The 18,216-nt window shown below is 34.6% G+C and overlaps 1 non-coding gene across 1 annotated transcript; it reads left to right on the forward strand.

The window, feature by feature from the left end:
* The first annotated feature begins 347 nt into the window (after positions 1 to 347).
* On the forward strand, positions 348 to 421 carry Trnaf-gaa (transfer RNA phenylalanine (anticodon GAA)). The gene has a single exon. It is a non-coding gene; the product is annotated as a tRNA-Phe (tRNA).
* Positions 422 to 18,216: the final 17,795 nt, after the last annotated feature.

The following is an 18,216-nucleotide window of genomic DNA, read 5'->3' on the forward strand; positions in this document are numbered from 1 at the left end:
TGATATGTGTGCCCTACTGTAGTTTACAATCTCATAGATTGTAAACTACAGTAGGGCACATATATATGCCAAGAAAAACAGTCAAATCTACAAATTCCAGAATTTTGGCATATGAATAATGCAAAATTCCATTTTGAATGCGAAATGTCCAAATGAATTTAAATATAATATGTTTGTTAATACACAAATAAATTTTGAAAAACAAAACTTTATGAACGATGCGGGATTCGAACCCGATGCAAATAGTGGGGTTGAGCAGGTTATCAACTGTAAAGTAGATCCTGTAGATGAAGCCACAACCTGAGAGTTGAACAAAGCAAAAAGAATTTTATAACGAGGCGGTACTCGAACGGTTAGCTCAGTTGGTTAGAGCACCAGCACGAAACGCCGGAGGTCGTGGGTTCGAATCCCGCATCGTTCATAAAGTTTTGTTTTTCAAATTTTATTTGTGTATTAATCCTAGAAGTGAGGGTTAACACTTTAAAAACATAACATATTGTTTAGATGTACAAGAGCGACATCTCAAGTCAATTTCCTAATATGCCAATATTGGGGTTGAGCAGGTTATCAACTGTAAATTACATCCTGTAAATGAAGCCACAACCTGAGAGTTGAACAAAGCAAACAGAATTTTATAACGAGGCGGTACTCGAACGGTTAGCTCAGTTGGTTAGAGCACCGGCACGGAACGCCGGAGGTCGTGGGTTCGAATCCCGCATCGTTCGAAAAGTATTGTTTATCAAATTTTATTTGTGTGTTAATCCTAGAAGTGAGGGTTATCACTTTAAAAACATAACATATTGTTTAGATGTACAAGAGCGACATCTCAAGTCAATTTCCTAATATGCAAATATTGGGGTTGAGCAGGTTATCAACTGTAAATTAGATCCTGTAAATGAAGCCACAACCTGAGAGTTGAACAAAGCAAACAGAATTTTATAACGAGGCGGTACTCGAACGGTTAGCTCAGTTGGTTAGAGCACCGGCACGGAACGCCGGAGGTCGTGGGTTCGAATCCCGCATCGTTCGTAAAGTATTGTTTTTCAAATTTTATTTGTGTGTTAATCCTAGAAGTGAGGGTTATCACTTTAAAAACATAACATATTGTTTATGTTTGTTAAGGCAAGGCAAGTAAATAAATTACTGAACTTTAAGTGTTTATAGTGTGTACCTACGTAACGTACACGTTAACAAACAGAACTGATTTATTAAATTTTCAACATTTGTACTAAGTTTAATCTTTAAACCAACCAAACATACGGGAACATGATGAATTACAACCACCGATAATAAAAATTATTGCTTTTTTGAACACCGCTCACCCAATAAATTCAGCAGAGTTTATCTATCTGATATATTTCATGTGAATTATTCCGCTGTTCCGTGTTTATTAGCGAAACTGCTGAACGTGACTCGAATGCGTCACTTTATTTGATTTTATGGCTACTAAAATCAATTTACTGAACAATTGTGAACAACCCGACACGCAGATATTTCATTGTTGATGTCGTAATGGGGACGACTTTATGTTTTACTTGAGGCACGATGCTTACCTACTGTAAGTATGTTTTTCTGCTATTGAATCAGTAATAATTATCGATTCAAATTCAAATTCAAATATTTTTATTCAAAATAGGATTTAAAATCACTTATTGAACGTCAAAAACAATCATCCAGGGCTTTTTTTTATATAAAATATGGATTACAATGTAATATCGTAAAATAAACATTTATAATTAAAGAGCCTGAGGGTGTTCGCTTTATTCCCAGTCCGTGGTGTCATCAAGAAAATCGGTTATGCTATAATAACCTTTCCCACACAAACGTTTTTTAACAATTCTTTTAAATTTCGTAACACATTTGTTTTCTACATTTTCTGGGATCATATTGTAGAAGCATATACATCGCCCAATAAAAGACATACTAACTCGACTTAACGCAGTAGTAGGCATAACAAGTTTATGTTTGTTCCTCGTGTTAACATTATGAATGTCACAGTTTGTAGAAAATTCCTCAATGTGCTTATGAACTTACAGAACCTTATCAAAAATGTATTGAGAAGCAACAATCAAAATGTTTATTTCTTTAAATTTTTCTCTTAATGATTCTTTAGGACCTAGGTTATAAATCGATGATAACAAACATACAGTTAGTTAATGCCTACTACTTGGCTTAGTCGAGTTAGTAAGTCTTTTGTGGGGCGATGTATATGCTTTTACAACAAGAACCCAGAAAATGTTCAAAACAAATGTATTACGAAATTAAAAAGAACTGTTAAAAACGTTTGTGTGGTAAAGGTTACTATAACATAAATTACTCTCTCAATAATTACCATAGATTGGGAATGGAGCAACCGCCAACATATTTTTATAAACAAAAGATGCCCGCTGAGTTTGTTACGCCGGTTCTTTTCAAGTCTGAGGCATATCTTTCGGAATGGGTGGTAGTTTTTGACTTTCACTATTTTATCCTATTCTTTATTAAAATAATTGAATTTAAATTTGATTTTTATAGAAGACTAGCTGACCCGACAGACGTTGTTCTGTATATAAAATTAAGTTTATTTTTTACCTCCTGAGAAAGTTAGAAAGATATAAATTCTAGTAAGTTATTAATTTTAAACTATTCTTTCAATTTTATTTCTGAACGACACATCAAAGGAAAAACAAAATTTTCATATTTATAAAGATATTTATAAATAAGTCCAGAGAAGGTTTAAATGGTGACATTTAAACCTTCTCTGGACTTCCACGAATAATTCAAGACCAGAATTAGCCAAATCGGTCCAGCCGTTCTCGAGTTTTAGCGAGACTAACGAACAGCAATTCATTTTTATGTATATAGATTACGAATGCCTAGCAATACTTCTTTTATTCCAGCTATAACGCTGCCTCGGTATTACAGAATATGTAACGGGCGGTGGCTTTCGCACCTTCAATCATATGAGTTACTTGCCCACTTGTTAAATAAATAGACATCTATGATTTACGTTATCACCATAATTACGGTTTAAATAAACAAGTGGTCAGAACCAAGTTTGACCAGGTGAAGGTAGAACAGATTGAATCGTCAATTCTTTTATGAAAATTAAATCTATTATTATTTTTAAAGCACATTCAAGACAGTGATAAAAAGATGATTTCTTGGTTTTGCTCGAAATAATAATATAGTATATACACGGACTAGTAAAAAAAGAAGGACTCCGCGCCATGATATTAGCAAGTGAAGCACCTTTATGCTAGTGTGTATGCGGTTACGGGGTATACCAGTTACACAATTTCTTCTCCCTTAATTAATCCAAAAATACTTTTATGTTATTGATTTTACACTTTTTCACAACGCACGGCGGAATTTTTAAAATATTTTACTGAGACGCAAACTGATCTGTCACAGACGATGACAATTCTCATAATGGCCGCCTATCGGCCTGTAGTAGTGTAAGTGTGTACGTTGGGCTATGTATTTACACGTTAACCGGCTTGTTTTGGTGCTACACTGTTATGTAAAGTGACACGGAGTTCTTATTTTTTACTAGTCCGTGAGTATATAAATGTTTGTTCATCTTTAGCTGCTTGAAAAAAAAAAACTTTATTTAGCTACTCATCCCGACGTTTAGTAGTCCTTTCAGAATTGATCGCTATCGCTTCCATATCAGTCAATTCAATAAAAATATATTCTTCAAAAGTTTTACTAAAATACATAACAAGTCTACGAAACATTAATTTAATTACAAATATTGCATTTTGTATTTTATCGTGAGACCTTGTTATGTTTTAAATAATTTTATCAAAAATACATATTGAAATCCGACTTATTGTCGCATGGTTTGGCACTTAATCAAAAATACTGAATACCATTCACTGTGTAAATTAAATATTATTAAAGATATCATAAACTTACATAATATACTTTATTATGTATTCGATATCTTCGCAGTTATATAATTTTACTTCAATTAATCCACGCCTTCAGTCAACGTCATTTGTACATTAATTCTCCATCTAATAATTATCCTTCATAACTTCACCACAGAGTGAAAATTTGCGGATCAGCCTTTTTTAATTTAAACATATTTTTATAGGGTATTATATTATATAATTTTTCGAATATAAATTATATAATATATTCGAAAATATTTCCAGAGCTTGCAATCAGAAACAAAAATAAAAAATATTTTAGTTTCTGCCTTCTTTCTATTAAATAATGGCTGCTATCCCAAGAAATAACCAAAATAGCGCATAATTGAAACCATTTCTTATAGGTTTATATTATAAAGCTTTTATTACAAAAAAATAGCTATATTTCTACAGAGTATGAGAAAAAAAAAATTTTTCTTTACATTTCTATACTATATATTCTATAAATAAAAATTACCAAAGTACCCATAACTTTTACAGTTGGAGCCATGTTAATCATTCAATCTAGTTAAAAATTGTATGAAAAATTGTTTTCTGTTTACCAATACTATTTAACATGACATAGTTTTGTTATTTTTGTAAAGATTATGTTTGTAATATATTAAAAATGCTTCTAATTATTAATTAAAACTATGGCGATCTTGGGCGAGAGAGGTAACCTAGATCGGGTCGATTTTTCAAGGCCGTTGGCTCGGTTCCCAGCCTTAGCGGGACTATTTATCTCCGATAACTAGGCGGTGCAATTTAACAAAATCTTTAATTAAATATTGATAACATTTAGGTACTACGAATTATACTAATATACGTACTTACACACAATATTCTTATTAAACCACAAATAATCATAACTTGTACTGTTTGCCGTGGAAAGACATATTAAAAATAATTACCTACATACATAATTACTAGGACTCCTAGGTCAAAGGTCTCACCAGCTATTGGGCTAACAAATCTTTATAAAGTGAGTTAATGATTTTTGCAATATAATATTAAGTCGTAATAAACTCGACTCATAAAGCTAAAGTCAGATTTGTGGAATGAGCCGAAAAAAATCCAAGGCAGTACAAAGGAATTCTGGGTTTGACTTCATAACAATTTGCTAGTAGACTTCACAATTTGCTATCAATTCACAAACAGTTAAATCGCAATCGATATAGCACGACTCACTGTTCACTTCCAGTTTATTTCTTTTGAGTTTCGTCACTTTTATTCCACACTTTAGCTTCCACCTCAATTCAGCCACTCGTCTTTCTGCATCTAAATTTTCTCGGAAACAATGTAATTTAAACCTTCCGTAAGCCGCAAACGGTTGGCTTCTGATCGTAGCTGTTACGTATCTGCAATGTTTTTACTTTTCATTGCGACGACGGCGATGGAATATGATGCAGAAATGTAAAATGTAAGGACAATTGAGTGGGGAGGCAAGCGCGAATGTGAAACGAGCTGTGTGCTTTATTCACGCTGTGTCATGATATCTTTAGGGATCCGCTTTTCGGTTACTATCTCTTATATACAATGCGTGGTTTTCGGTATATATCGCGCGTGATGAGATCTGACGTAGACACAATACCATTTTACGGCCATTCCCAATATTCAGACTATAAATAAAAATAAAATAAAAATCGTAACTGTAGTTGACTTTTCCGTCCCAATAAACTTATTGACGGTAACTCAAGGTGAGTTACCGTCTATCTTTACTGAATATAACTTGAGATAAAAATCGAAACTATCCTTGACTTTTCTGTTCCAATATACTTACTTATAGGAGGTAACTCACCTTACACGCTGTCTGCCAATGGGACGACGTATAGCTTACCAGCGATAGAAGTTTGTATGAAAATTTCAATTCACGCATCCCAATCTAAGGCGATAAGAATGACTTATCGGGTATATTGGGACAGCTTCAGATTATTGACAGCTAATTACTGACAGTAAAAGGTAGTAATTTATCTCTATTTGTAGATAGTATATTGGGAACGACCGTAAGTGACGTCAGGTCTAAGTATGCGTAGAGAAACTTCAAGAGGGACAAATCCACCACAGCTAATGTTAAAATTATACAACCTATATAATATAATTATAGTACCTATTTTTAATATAGATTAAACATTGATATATTTTTTTGAATTTTCTTAATTTTAAAAAACAAATTTATATTGCTCTCCAAAAATTGTAGACTTGACAATATCACATGTATTGTACACAACATTACTATTACTAATGATTTAAGTACATTTAGACAATTTTATTATATTTGTATCATTCTCAGTGCATAAGTTATTAAATTGTATTTAATTTATTGTAACTATTGAAATTACTCGGCAAATGAGACCTAACATTTTATATCTTAAGTTAGCGCAGTTATAGTTCCGCTCAGAATTTTTGGGTTTTTCAATAATGTTGAGCGGGATTGCAATGGGTAGGGCGTATCAATTATCATCAGGGCCTTATTTTCATAAAAAAAAGGGTTGGTCAGCTTTAAGAATAAATAAAAAATAAAAATAAATCACCAACCAATTATAGTACAGTCAACAATCTGACATTCTGGTTGCTGTCGTGACGCTTTCAGATGACAAGGTCTCTGTTCTAAGGCACTCTTGTTAAATTGGTAGTAATAATTATAGCACGATGTTATGATATATGTATGATATTATGTCATATTATGAAACTGGATCTATTGAGTAAAAATATGTTGGTGTTATTTGATGGGATTAGAAAAAACGAGATTACGGGCCACCTGATGGCAGGTGCTCACTTTCGCAATCTTGCAACAGAGGAATAAGAGAACGATGCCAACTTATATATACTAGCTGACCCAGCAAACGTTGTATTGCCGATATTAAAATCGCGATACAAAAGTAACTGTTGATCGTAGATGGGTGAAAATTTGAAGTTGTATGTATTTTTTAATGCTGTTCTAAAAATTAAAAAAAGAAATTTCGTGTGGACCACCCTTAACATTTAGGGGTATGAAAAATAGATGTTGGCCGATTCTCAGACCTACTCAATATGCTCACAAAATTTCATGAGAATCGGTCAAACATTGTGACACGAGAATTGAGAGAGACAGTGGGAGGCACCTTTGCACAGGAAGCCGGCAAGATTATGGGTACCACACGGCGCCTATTTCTGCCGTGAAGCAGTAATGTGTAATTATTTCTGTGTTTCGGTCTGAAGGGTGCCGTAGCTAGTGAAATTACTGGGCAAATGGGACTTAAGTCATTATGTCTCAAGGTGACTAGCGCAATTGTAGTGCCGCTCAGAATTTTTGGGTTTTTCAAGAATCCTGAGTGGCATTGCCTTGTAATGGGTAGGGCGTATCAATTACCATCAGCTGAACGCCCTACTCGTCTCGTCCCTCATTTTCATAAAAAAAAAGAATACTACTGACCGCTAAATGTTTATGCAGGATTATTTTTTGTTATATGGTTTACAAGGTGCCAGTTCCAAAAGTTCTCAGTTAATTTTATATTTAGTGACAAATTTTTGAACTATATGGAATTAAATACTGATTTTTTTTAAAGAAAATAAGCCAGACGTTCAGCTGATGGTAATTGATACGCCCTGCCCATTACAATGCAGTGCCGCTCAGGATTCTTGAAAGACCCAAAAATTCTGAGCGGCTCTACAACTGTGCTCGTCATCTTGAGACATTAGTTGTTAGGTCTCATTTGCACAGTAATTTCACTAGCTACGGCGCCATTCAGACCGAAACACAGTAATGCTAACACAGAAGGCAGAAATAGGCGCCGTTGTGGTACTCATAATCTAGCCGACATCCTGTGCAAAAGAGCCTCCCACTGGTATTTTTATTTATATTATATATAAATTATATTTTTATTTTAAAAGAGCATACCTAATATGAAATTCTTGTGAGATATCACAAAAATCGAGTAAATTTAAATGTTAAAGCTCGTCTGTACAGGACGGAGGCGGGCCGGGTCCCGCGGGGATCGTAAATCTTGAGTCCGAAGCACGTGCTCGATATATCTGCTCCCTGAGCAACAGTAGGCTTTGCCACATTGTGCGAATAAACCCAACTAGCATATTATAAACTGCCTCTTTATTGAGATCCTTACATTGTTCACAGTGTTTTTATATTGTTCAAGTCGCAGCTTTCGATGAGGGCAAAGAATTTAAGGATTTCACAGCATTATGTCTTATGGTATACTACTGTGGGGAAGTGCTGCAGATATTAACACTATCTTTGTACTACAGAAGAGGGCTGTTCGTGCAATTTACAATGTGGGTCCTAAAGAATCACTCCGTGAAAAAATTTAAAGTGATAGGTATAATGACCGTCATATATTTATGAAAATCGGATGTATGTGCACAGGAATATTAACTTGCTTAAGAAAATAAGGGATAGTCATAGGTTGAATACTAGGAATAAAGATATGCCCGCTGTTTCCACTACCAGGCTCCATAAAGTTGATAATAAACTCCCGAGTGATATGCTTAATCTGACAGTAAACAAATTTAAAATTCAACTTAATGAAAACTTTACAAAAAAGCTTACTATAAAATAACGGATTATTTAAATTATAAAAATGCTTGGGAATGAACTTGCTCTACTTCTGTCTTAAAACATTATAATTTTCTAAAGTAATATATTATTTTTACAAACTACATGTAGCTCTTATTATTATAAGAAACCAAAAATTTACGATTAAAATTGATCAAATAATGATCACAATTAATAAAGATATTTTTGACTTTGGAGCAATGCACTGGGCCGTTTACAAATATCAGCCGCCGGCCCGATGCGACTCGTCGTGACATCAAACGTTTTGCATAATCATGTGGTGTGGTATTACTGCTGTGCCCGCATTGCAACTTGAGAACCTGGTATTTTCAAGGCACAAACATACGTGGTATGTGCCTCATTATTTCTTTCAATATGACACTAATATTTAACCAGGAAACTATTCAATTTCTGGAGAAATGACCTATTTTGTACAATATGTTATTGGATATTATTCTTAACAGGATAACAATTTAACCAGTAAGGTTATAAATGTTACAAATGAGAATAATATATGGGAAGTGAAAGCGGGATTTAGAAAAGAAATGGGATGATGTGTCTCTCTTTAAGGCTCATTACAGGAAAGACCAGGCTTAAACCATTTTAAAGGTTGTTGCTTTTTAAAGCCTTGAGGAAAGCTTATCACAAAGCCGTTTGGACTAAGTTGTGGAGGACTTCAAACATGCATGGAGTGAATAAGCTACTGACCTTATCTCCTGAATCTATATAATATAAACACCTTATTATTTCCTTTGCTAAGAAATTAACATTAGACTTGGATATTGTTGCATTCGAGAGTTAGTTTTTTGAAACAGTTTTCTGGACCAAGGAACGATTTTCTCGATCCTGTTTAAATGGTAATGGACAAATTTATAAATATTTGTAAAACTTGTTTGTATGCTAATAAGCAGAATAGAAGAGACTATAATAAATTTAAGTCTCAGTATAAACTTGTGTTGCGTGGTTGGGAACGTATCACTTACCTGGATATTATATCAAATGACAGATTTCTATGATGTGTTACTTATTTTAGGTTAGGGTCGTGATGATGTGTGGAAATAATTGACACAATTGTAGTACTACTGTACATATGTAACGTTTATGTTAAGTGGTCATTGAATTTGTTTTTCTCTTACTGAAATCTCGGTACTATGTCTTGTTGCAGTGCTACAAATACTTAAAAATACAGACTTGTGTTCATGCATTTGACGACCTGTATAGCCGAGTGGTTAGCGATCCTACCTGGTAGGTGCAAGCATTTATACGATGAATATGGATGTTTGTTTATAATATATCGTTGTCACACAGGCGATATATGCCTAATTTAGGGCAAATTTGTGTAAAAAGTGTGTCAATATTAATATACTATATGATGGACAATTATTATTTAACGAATGGAGAGAGATATGTATTATTTTAGATATATTTATGTTATTATAAAGATACAATAAACACTGCAAATTATTATAATGCAATAAATAATTAGTAAATACCTACTTTAAAGTTAACAAAATTACGCTTGTGACAGCGTATAAATATAGGGAACATTTATCCCTTTTCTGCTCGTAGCAATTACAGAGACAAAAGATCACACACGTCCAAGAAGGCACTGCTTGTTGACACCTGAGTTAATTTCCCGTGGGGTGGATAAATTACATCCCAAATTCACTAGCAAAGTGTTAAGCAGAAGAATTAAGATGATATATTACATTAATAACTAAAATTTAACGAAATAATTTAAGAAACACTCGACTTCGCGGTTTCCCTCTCAGAGCTCTTGTTTTAAATTAAAAATATTTGATGGTTATTATACAACGCAAGAAATCATTGCACAATTAATTTTGAGGTAAACTTTTTATATTTTTTATTTATTCATTTCATAAAATCTACAGCACATAACATCACTTATTTGCTAAAGTATTGTATAACAAAACATGGGCCAACAGAGATTTTATATTATTTAGGCAAGACAAAATTCTTAAATAGCTTCCTAAAGATAAACTGAAACAAGAAAAACAAAGTGAGTACGTTTAACATTCAATTTACTTACGTGTGTGTGTGTGGGGTATGTGTGGGTATGTGGGGTATGTGTGGGTATGTGGGGTATGTGGGGTATGTGTGGGTATGTGTATATCTTATGTGGGACATGTGGGTATTAGGATGAGAATTTTATAGACGGAAATGTAATCACAACATTAGTTATTTTGACTGTCGTAATTGTTTGATATTATATATTTAACATTTTGGATAAATTTATTTTTGGTTGGATAGAAAATATCTAATCGTGGAAATGATGTATTATAAAGGTGTGGAATGCGGCACGTTGGACGATTTTGAGAATATGTCGAGTGACAGTGCATTATAATTGAAAGCGCTCAGTCAGGTAAAGTCGCGATACATGGTTATATAGTCACTCTACTAAAAAATATCCCCTATGTTTCAAGGAATTTGACATAATTAAATTATTTTATTAAAAAGAGCAAATTAAAATACTATATTGCCAATAAATCTAGCTCAGATAGTACACCAATAATTATACTAACGCTTAGCTTAATAATTAAAGTAGGAAATAAACTATCATTTCAAAAACCTACTCTGGCTTTTTTTATGACAATAAGGGATGAGGCGAGCAGGACGTTCAGCTGATTGTAATTATAACGCTCTGCTCATTACAATGCAGTGCCGCTCAGGATTCTTTAAAAATCCAACAATTCTGAGCGGCACTACAATTGCGCTCGTCTCCTTAAGATACAAGATGTTAAGTCTCGTTTGCCCAGTAATATCACTAGCTGCGGCGCCCTTCTGACTGAAACAGAATAATGTTTAGGTACACATTACTGCTTCACGGCAGAAATAGGCGCCGTTGTGGTACCCATAATTTAGCCGGCATCCTATGCAAAGGAGTCTCCCATTGGTAAACCTCATGAAACGCTGTGTGAAGGATTCTTAAAAAATCCAACAATTCTGAGCGGCACTACAATTGCGCTCGTCTCCTTGAGATACATGATGTTAAGTCTCGTTTGCCCAGTAATATCTAGCTACGGCGCCCGTCTGACTGAAACAAAATAATGTTGAGGTACACAGGCAGAAATAGGCGCCGTTGTGGTACCCATAATTTAGCCAGCATCCTGTGCAAAGGAGCCTCCCACTGGTAAACCTCATGAAACCCTGTGTAAATTAGAGGTTTTATTTGTGCCAATTAAGTAACATTCTATAAAACCTTTAAAATGCCAATTTGTATATTGCAGTGAATAAATGAATTATCAACAAATGAAAAGTGTTAGCGAGCTCTTCGTAAATCAATTAAACATTTAGATTCGTTTCAAATTAAGAAAACATTTCGTTTTTATCGTTGCTGTATGTGTACAATTTATACTGAAATTGAACATTTTCATCTGTCTTGAAGGTAGATATTATTCCGATTCAAGTTAAATTAGTATTATTAGTATTTTGTAATATGACTGCAAATTATATTAGTCAGAGGACGTCCTCATTTAGTTATTTAGGTCCTGAAGAAGTGCCCATATAAGTCAGCCTTGCTTGCGCGGATACTCTTGCCGATTTAAAACCTCCTCTATTCCGGTAGGTAGGTAATTGCGTTTCCTGGCGGGTAAAGGGCAAGAACGCGGCGACTTAAAAGACGGTTGAAAGCCGAGAAGAATCACACGACGGGACTTAAATCACGGACCGTCTGTGTACTAAACCGAATAGGAAAAAGTTTATTAAATACTAAGAGGATCAGTGTACATCTACGCGTATATGTATGTATATGTTTAACTGTTTCTGTATTAGTTCCTTGGTTTTGTTCCACGCAACTGACTTGGGTGGAGGTGCTGGATTGAAGTTCTGTGCCTTCTGAGCTTGTGCCTGTCAGCGACGTAGCGTTGCTGAGTTTAGGAGTAAGGCTTCTAATTAAAAGGCACCCGCGATAGCTCGCGGTGCAGTCTCCGGCTCCAAAAAGAATAAAGTTGAGTGAATTCCAACTGGGACCTTGGCAGTCAGAAGTTCCGTGGTTAGTCAGGCTTAGGTCCTAAAACTGGGCAGAGTGGCTGTACTGTTGGCACCGGTGGTATTGTCCTAGGCTAGTGTGTTGTGGGATCTCGACCTTGATTGATCTCCATTGAGACTGATAATGCCGAATGCTTAGCGTTATGAGGCGAGAAGATAAGTACTATGGGAGGAAAAAGAAAATGAAAATATATTATATTTTATGAGTTACAGTACCTGGTCCAAGCAAGAAAAATGGACCAAAATAGTAACAGAATGGTATCCTCGAGAAGGAAAAAGACAGAGAGGGAGACCAAGTCGTAGAAGGAGCGACGATTTTAAAATGCCGCGCGCTGGTTCCACCTGAAGCAGATCGTATCATGACAGAGACCACTCGAAGAGCCTGAGGGAGGCCTATGCAAAAGTAAAATAATTTGTGTAAATCTAAAATTATTTAAAGATTTTTTTTTTATGGAATAGGAAGACAAACGAGCGTACGGGTCACCTGTTGTTAAGTGGTCACCGCCGCCCACACTCTCTTGCAACACCAGAGGAATCACAGGAGCGTTGCCGGCCTTTAAAGGCTATAACATTTTTAAGTACGATTAACAAAGATTCAATTAGTTTAATATAATATAATTCCATGATGATCCAGACGACAATACTATTGTCATCTGTAAATAATGATATTGAAAATTTATAAAATGTTATAAATCATACGGTTATAAAATATAAATTATTATAACAACGATCACAAGACCGTCTGCATACAAATTCACCGTTTGGCGAATAAGACAAAATTTGATAAAGCGTCACGTACGGAACGCCAACTACGGAACCCTTTCGGGCCGCTCGTAAATATTCAAAGATACATGCGTGTTCACATTTTTTTTACGAATTTACTTCACTAATGTCGAGCCACGAGAAGTGTTTAACGCAATAAAGGTAAAGATAATATCGACAACCGCCCCGAATGTTAATGCCACTTCTTTCATTCTCACTCACTCTACTCTTTCTTCTCTTCACTCTTTCTCAACTTAGGAATTTTGTTTTTCTCTCTGCAATTACGATATAAAAAAACAGTATATTAATTATTATGATGAAAGATAATTTCCCTAAAACTTCATGATGACGTTAAGACAAAACCATCACAAAAAAGATTTCTTATTCAAAAAAAAATTAAGGCGCGGACTGACTAGGATTGTAAACTCTACAACAAATAGTACAATATTTGTGTTGATCATGTGTTTAAATGGTAATGGACAAATTTCTAAATATTTGTAAAACTTGTTTGTATGCTAATAAGCTGAATAGAAGAGACTATAATAAATTTAAGTCTCAGTATAAACTTGTTTTGCGTGGTTGGCAACGTATCACTTACCTGGATATTATATCAAATGACAGATTTCTATGATGTGTTACTTATTTTAGGTTAGGGTCGTGATGATGTGTGGAAATAATTGACACAATTGTAGTACTACTGTACATATGTAACGTTTATGTTAAGTGGTCATTGAATTTGTTTTTCTCTTACTGAAATCTCGGTACTATGTCTTGTTGCAGTGCTACAAATACTTAAAGATACAGACTTGTGTTCATGCATTTGACGACCTGTATAGCCGAGTGGTTAGCGATCCTACCTGGTAGGTGCAAGCATTTATACGATGAATATGGATGTTTGTTTATAATATATCGTTGTCACACAGGCGATATATGCCTAATTTAGGGCAAATTTGTGTAAAAAGTGTGTCAATATTAATATACTATATGATGGACAACTATTATTTAACGAATGGAGAGAGATATGTATTATTTTAGATATATTTATGTTATTATAAAGATACAATAAACACTGCAAATTATTATAATGCAATAAATAATTAGTAAATACCTACTTTAAAGTTAACAAAATTACGCTTGTGACAGCGTATAAATATAGGGAACATTTATCCCTTTTCTGCTCGTAGCAATTACAGAGACAAAAGATCACACACGTCCAAGAAGGCACTGCTTGTTGACACCTGAGTTAATTTCCCGTGGGGTGGATAAATTACATCCCAAATTCACTAGCAAAGTGTTAAGCATAAGAATTAAGATGATATATTACATTAATAACATAAATAACAATGGCGAAATAATTGTTGAGTTAATTATTTAGCGTATTAAAACGTCACTATTACGAATTTACGTATTATAAATTCATAAGATTTTTCAGACTTCTATTTAATCCTGGTTAAGTCAGGGAAAAAACTCAATTAAAAAAAGGATCTCAAATGTCTTTTTTTTAAGAAGCAGCCATTTGACCACAGAATACTATTACTCTAATGAGCATTTGACTGTAATTGAAATGTCAGTATTTATCTATTTTGGCTTGGACTTATGTCTTTAGACCAAGACTTACTTACATTACTTACTTAAAATTACTTTGTCTGTCTTGCATACTAATGTTTAGATTTCCTATATCATAAGCCTTCAAAAATACAATAAAAATGGCACGAACGCATATAAACTACCACTCACTATGCTGCAGACCACCATGAAAAATAATATTATCTCTTAATGTCTGGTCACTGTCATGTCATTTGTGTTTGTTAGTTCATAGTTGGCGCGCGTTCTTTTGTGTATTTCCTGGTTATTTTCCGGGTTAATTTTTTGACATGATGTCATTATGAATAATTTATTTTATCATGAGAATTCTGCTCTAAGGTTGTATTTAAGAAATGGTGACGCTTTTATATTAGATAGAGGATTCAGAGATAGTATCAGTTTATTTGAAAACTGGCTATAGAGCATTTATGCCAGAATCACTGTTATAACAGCTCAAGCCAATTGCCGTTGTGTTACCATTTGCAGATGGGTGGTGGAAGTCCAATGCAATGGATATTTCAAAAGAGATCACAAAATACTAAAACAAGAATATTTCAATATATCATTCCTCACATGATTTATTAAATAGGTTTTGGTATTCCAAATCGCCTGGTGGCTTCTATAAACTCTATAAATTATTATACATGTAAAAATACTGTGTATATTTTGTTTTATTTCATAAGATGCTATTTGGTCAGTGCTAACCTCAAAAACTTCAAACTGAAGTATATTTATTTGTAGACTTGCTACAGTCTTATTCTTAGCGTCAATCAACTCAGCAATACAAGCTTTATATTATTACATATTTTTCATACTAATACGCTCAAGAAGAAGTTAACAAAAATTTGTATGGAGGTTCGCCATTGTTCTTTAACGAAATAATTTAAGAAACACTCGACTTCGCGGTTTCCCTCTCAGAGCTCTTGTTTTAAATTAAAAATATTTGATGGTTATTATGCAACGCAAGAAATCATTGCACAATTAATTTTGAGGTAATCTTTTTATTATTTTTATTTATTTATTTCATAAAATCTACAGCACATAACATCACTTATTTGCTAAAGTATTGTATAACAAAACATGGGCCAACAGAGATTTTATATTATTTAGGCAAGACAAAATTCTTAAATAGCTTCCTAAAGATAAACTGAAACAAGAAAAGCAAAGTGTACGTTTAACATTCAGTTTACTTACGTGTGTGTGTGTGTGGGGTATGTGTGGGTATGTGGGGTATGTGTGGGTATGTGGGGTATGTGGGGTATGTGTGGGTATGTGTATATCTTATGTGGGACATGTGGGTATTAGGATGAGAATTTTATAGACGGAAATGTAATCACAACATTAGTTATTTTGACTGTCGTAATTGTTTGATATTATATATTTAACATTTTGGATAAATTTATTTTTGGTTGGATAGAAAATATCTAATCGTGGAAATGATGTATTATAAAGGTGTGGAATGCGGCACGTTGGACGATTTTGAGAATATGTCGAGTGACAGTGCATTATAATTGAAAGCGCTCAGTCAGGTAAAGTCGCGATACATGGTTATATAGTCACTCTACTAAAAAATATCCCCTATGTTTCAAGGAATTTGACATAATTAAATTATTTTATTAAAAAGAGCAAATTAAAATACTATATTGCCAATAAATCTAGCTCAGATAGTACACCAATAATTATACTAACGCTTAGCTTAATAATTAAAGTAGGAAATAAACTATCATTTCAAAAACCTACTCTGGCTTTTTTTATGACAATAAGGGATGAGGCGAGCAGGACGTTCAGCTGATTGTAATTATAACGCTCTGCTCATTACAATGCAGTGCCGCTCAGGATTCTTTAAAAATCCAACAATTCTGAGCGGCACTACAATTGCGCTCGTCTCCTTAAGATACAAGATGTTAAGTCTCGTTTGCCCAGTAATATCACTAGCTGCGGCGCCCTTCTGACTGAAACAGAATAATGTTTAGGTACACATTACTGCTTCACGGCAGAAATAGGCGCCGTTGTGGTACCCATTCTTTAGCCGGCATCATGTGCAAAGGAGTCTCCTATTGGTAAGCCTCATGAAACGCTGTGTGAAGGATTCTTAAAAAATCAAACAATTGTGAGCGGCACTACAATTGCGCTCGTCTCCTTGAGATACATGATGTTAAGTCTCGTTTGCCCAGTAATATCTAGCTACGGCACCCTTCTGACTGAAACAAAATAATGTTGAGGTACACAGGCAGAAATAGGCGCCGTTGTGGTACCCATAGTTTAGCCAGCATCCTGTGCAAAGGAGCCTCCCACTGGTAAACCTCATGAAACCCTGTGTGAATTAGAGGTTTTATTTGTGCCAATTAAGTAACATTCTATAAAACCTTTAAAATGCCAATTTGTATATTGCAGTGAATAAATAAATTATCAACAAATGAAAAGTGTTAGCGAGCTCTTCGTAAATCAATTAAACATTTAGATTCGTTTCAAATTAAGAAAACATTTCGTTTTTATCGTTGCTGTATGTGTACAATTTATACTGAAATTGAACATTTTCATCTGTCTTGAAGGTAGATATTATTCCGATTCAGGGTTAAATTAGTACTATTAGTATTTTGTATTATGACTGCAAATTATATTAGTCAGAGGACGTCCTCATTTAGTTATTTAGGTCCTGAAAAAGTGCCCATATAAGTCAGCCTTGTTTGCGCGGATACTCTTGCCGATTTAAAACCTCCTCTATGCCGGTAGGTAGGTAAATAGCGTTTCCTGGCGGGTAAAGAGCAAGAGCGCGGCGACTTAAAAGACGGTTGAAAGCCGAGAAGAATCACACGACGGGACTTAAATCACGGACCGTCTGTGTACTGAACCGAATAGGAAAAAGTTTTTTAAATACTAAGAGGATGAGTGTTCACCTACGCGTGTATGTATGTATATATATAACTGTTTCTGTATGTGTATGTATAAGTTCCTTGGTTTTGTTCCACGCAACTGACTTGGGTGGAGGTGCTTGGTTGAAGTTCTGTGCCTTCTGAGCTTGTGCCTGTCAGCGACGTAGCGTTGCTGAGTTTAGGAGTAAGGCTTCTAATTAAAAGGCACCCGCGATAGCTCGCGGTGCAGTCTCCGGCTCCAAAAAGAATAAAGTTGAGTGAATTCCAACTGGGACCTTGGCAGTCAGAAGTTCCGTGGTTAGTCAGGCTTAGGTCCTAAAACTGGGCAGAGTGGCTGTACTGTTAGCACCGGTGGTATTGTCCTAGGCTAGTGTGTTGTGGGATCTCGACCTTGATTGATCTCCATTGAGACTGATAATGCCGAATGCTTAGCGTTATGAGGCGAGAAGATAAGTACTATGGGAGGAAAAAGAAAATGAAAATATATTATATTTTATGAGTTACAGTACCTGGTCCAAGCAAGAAAAATGGGCCAAAATAGTAACAG

This window comes from Leptidea sinapis, chromosome 28, assembly GCF_905404315.1.
Source record: "Leptidea sinapis chromosome 28, ilLepSina1.1, whole genome shotgun sequence".
Taxonomy (NCBI): Eukaryota; Metazoa; Arthropoda; class Insecta; order Lepidoptera; family Pieridae; genus Leptidea; species Leptidea sinapis.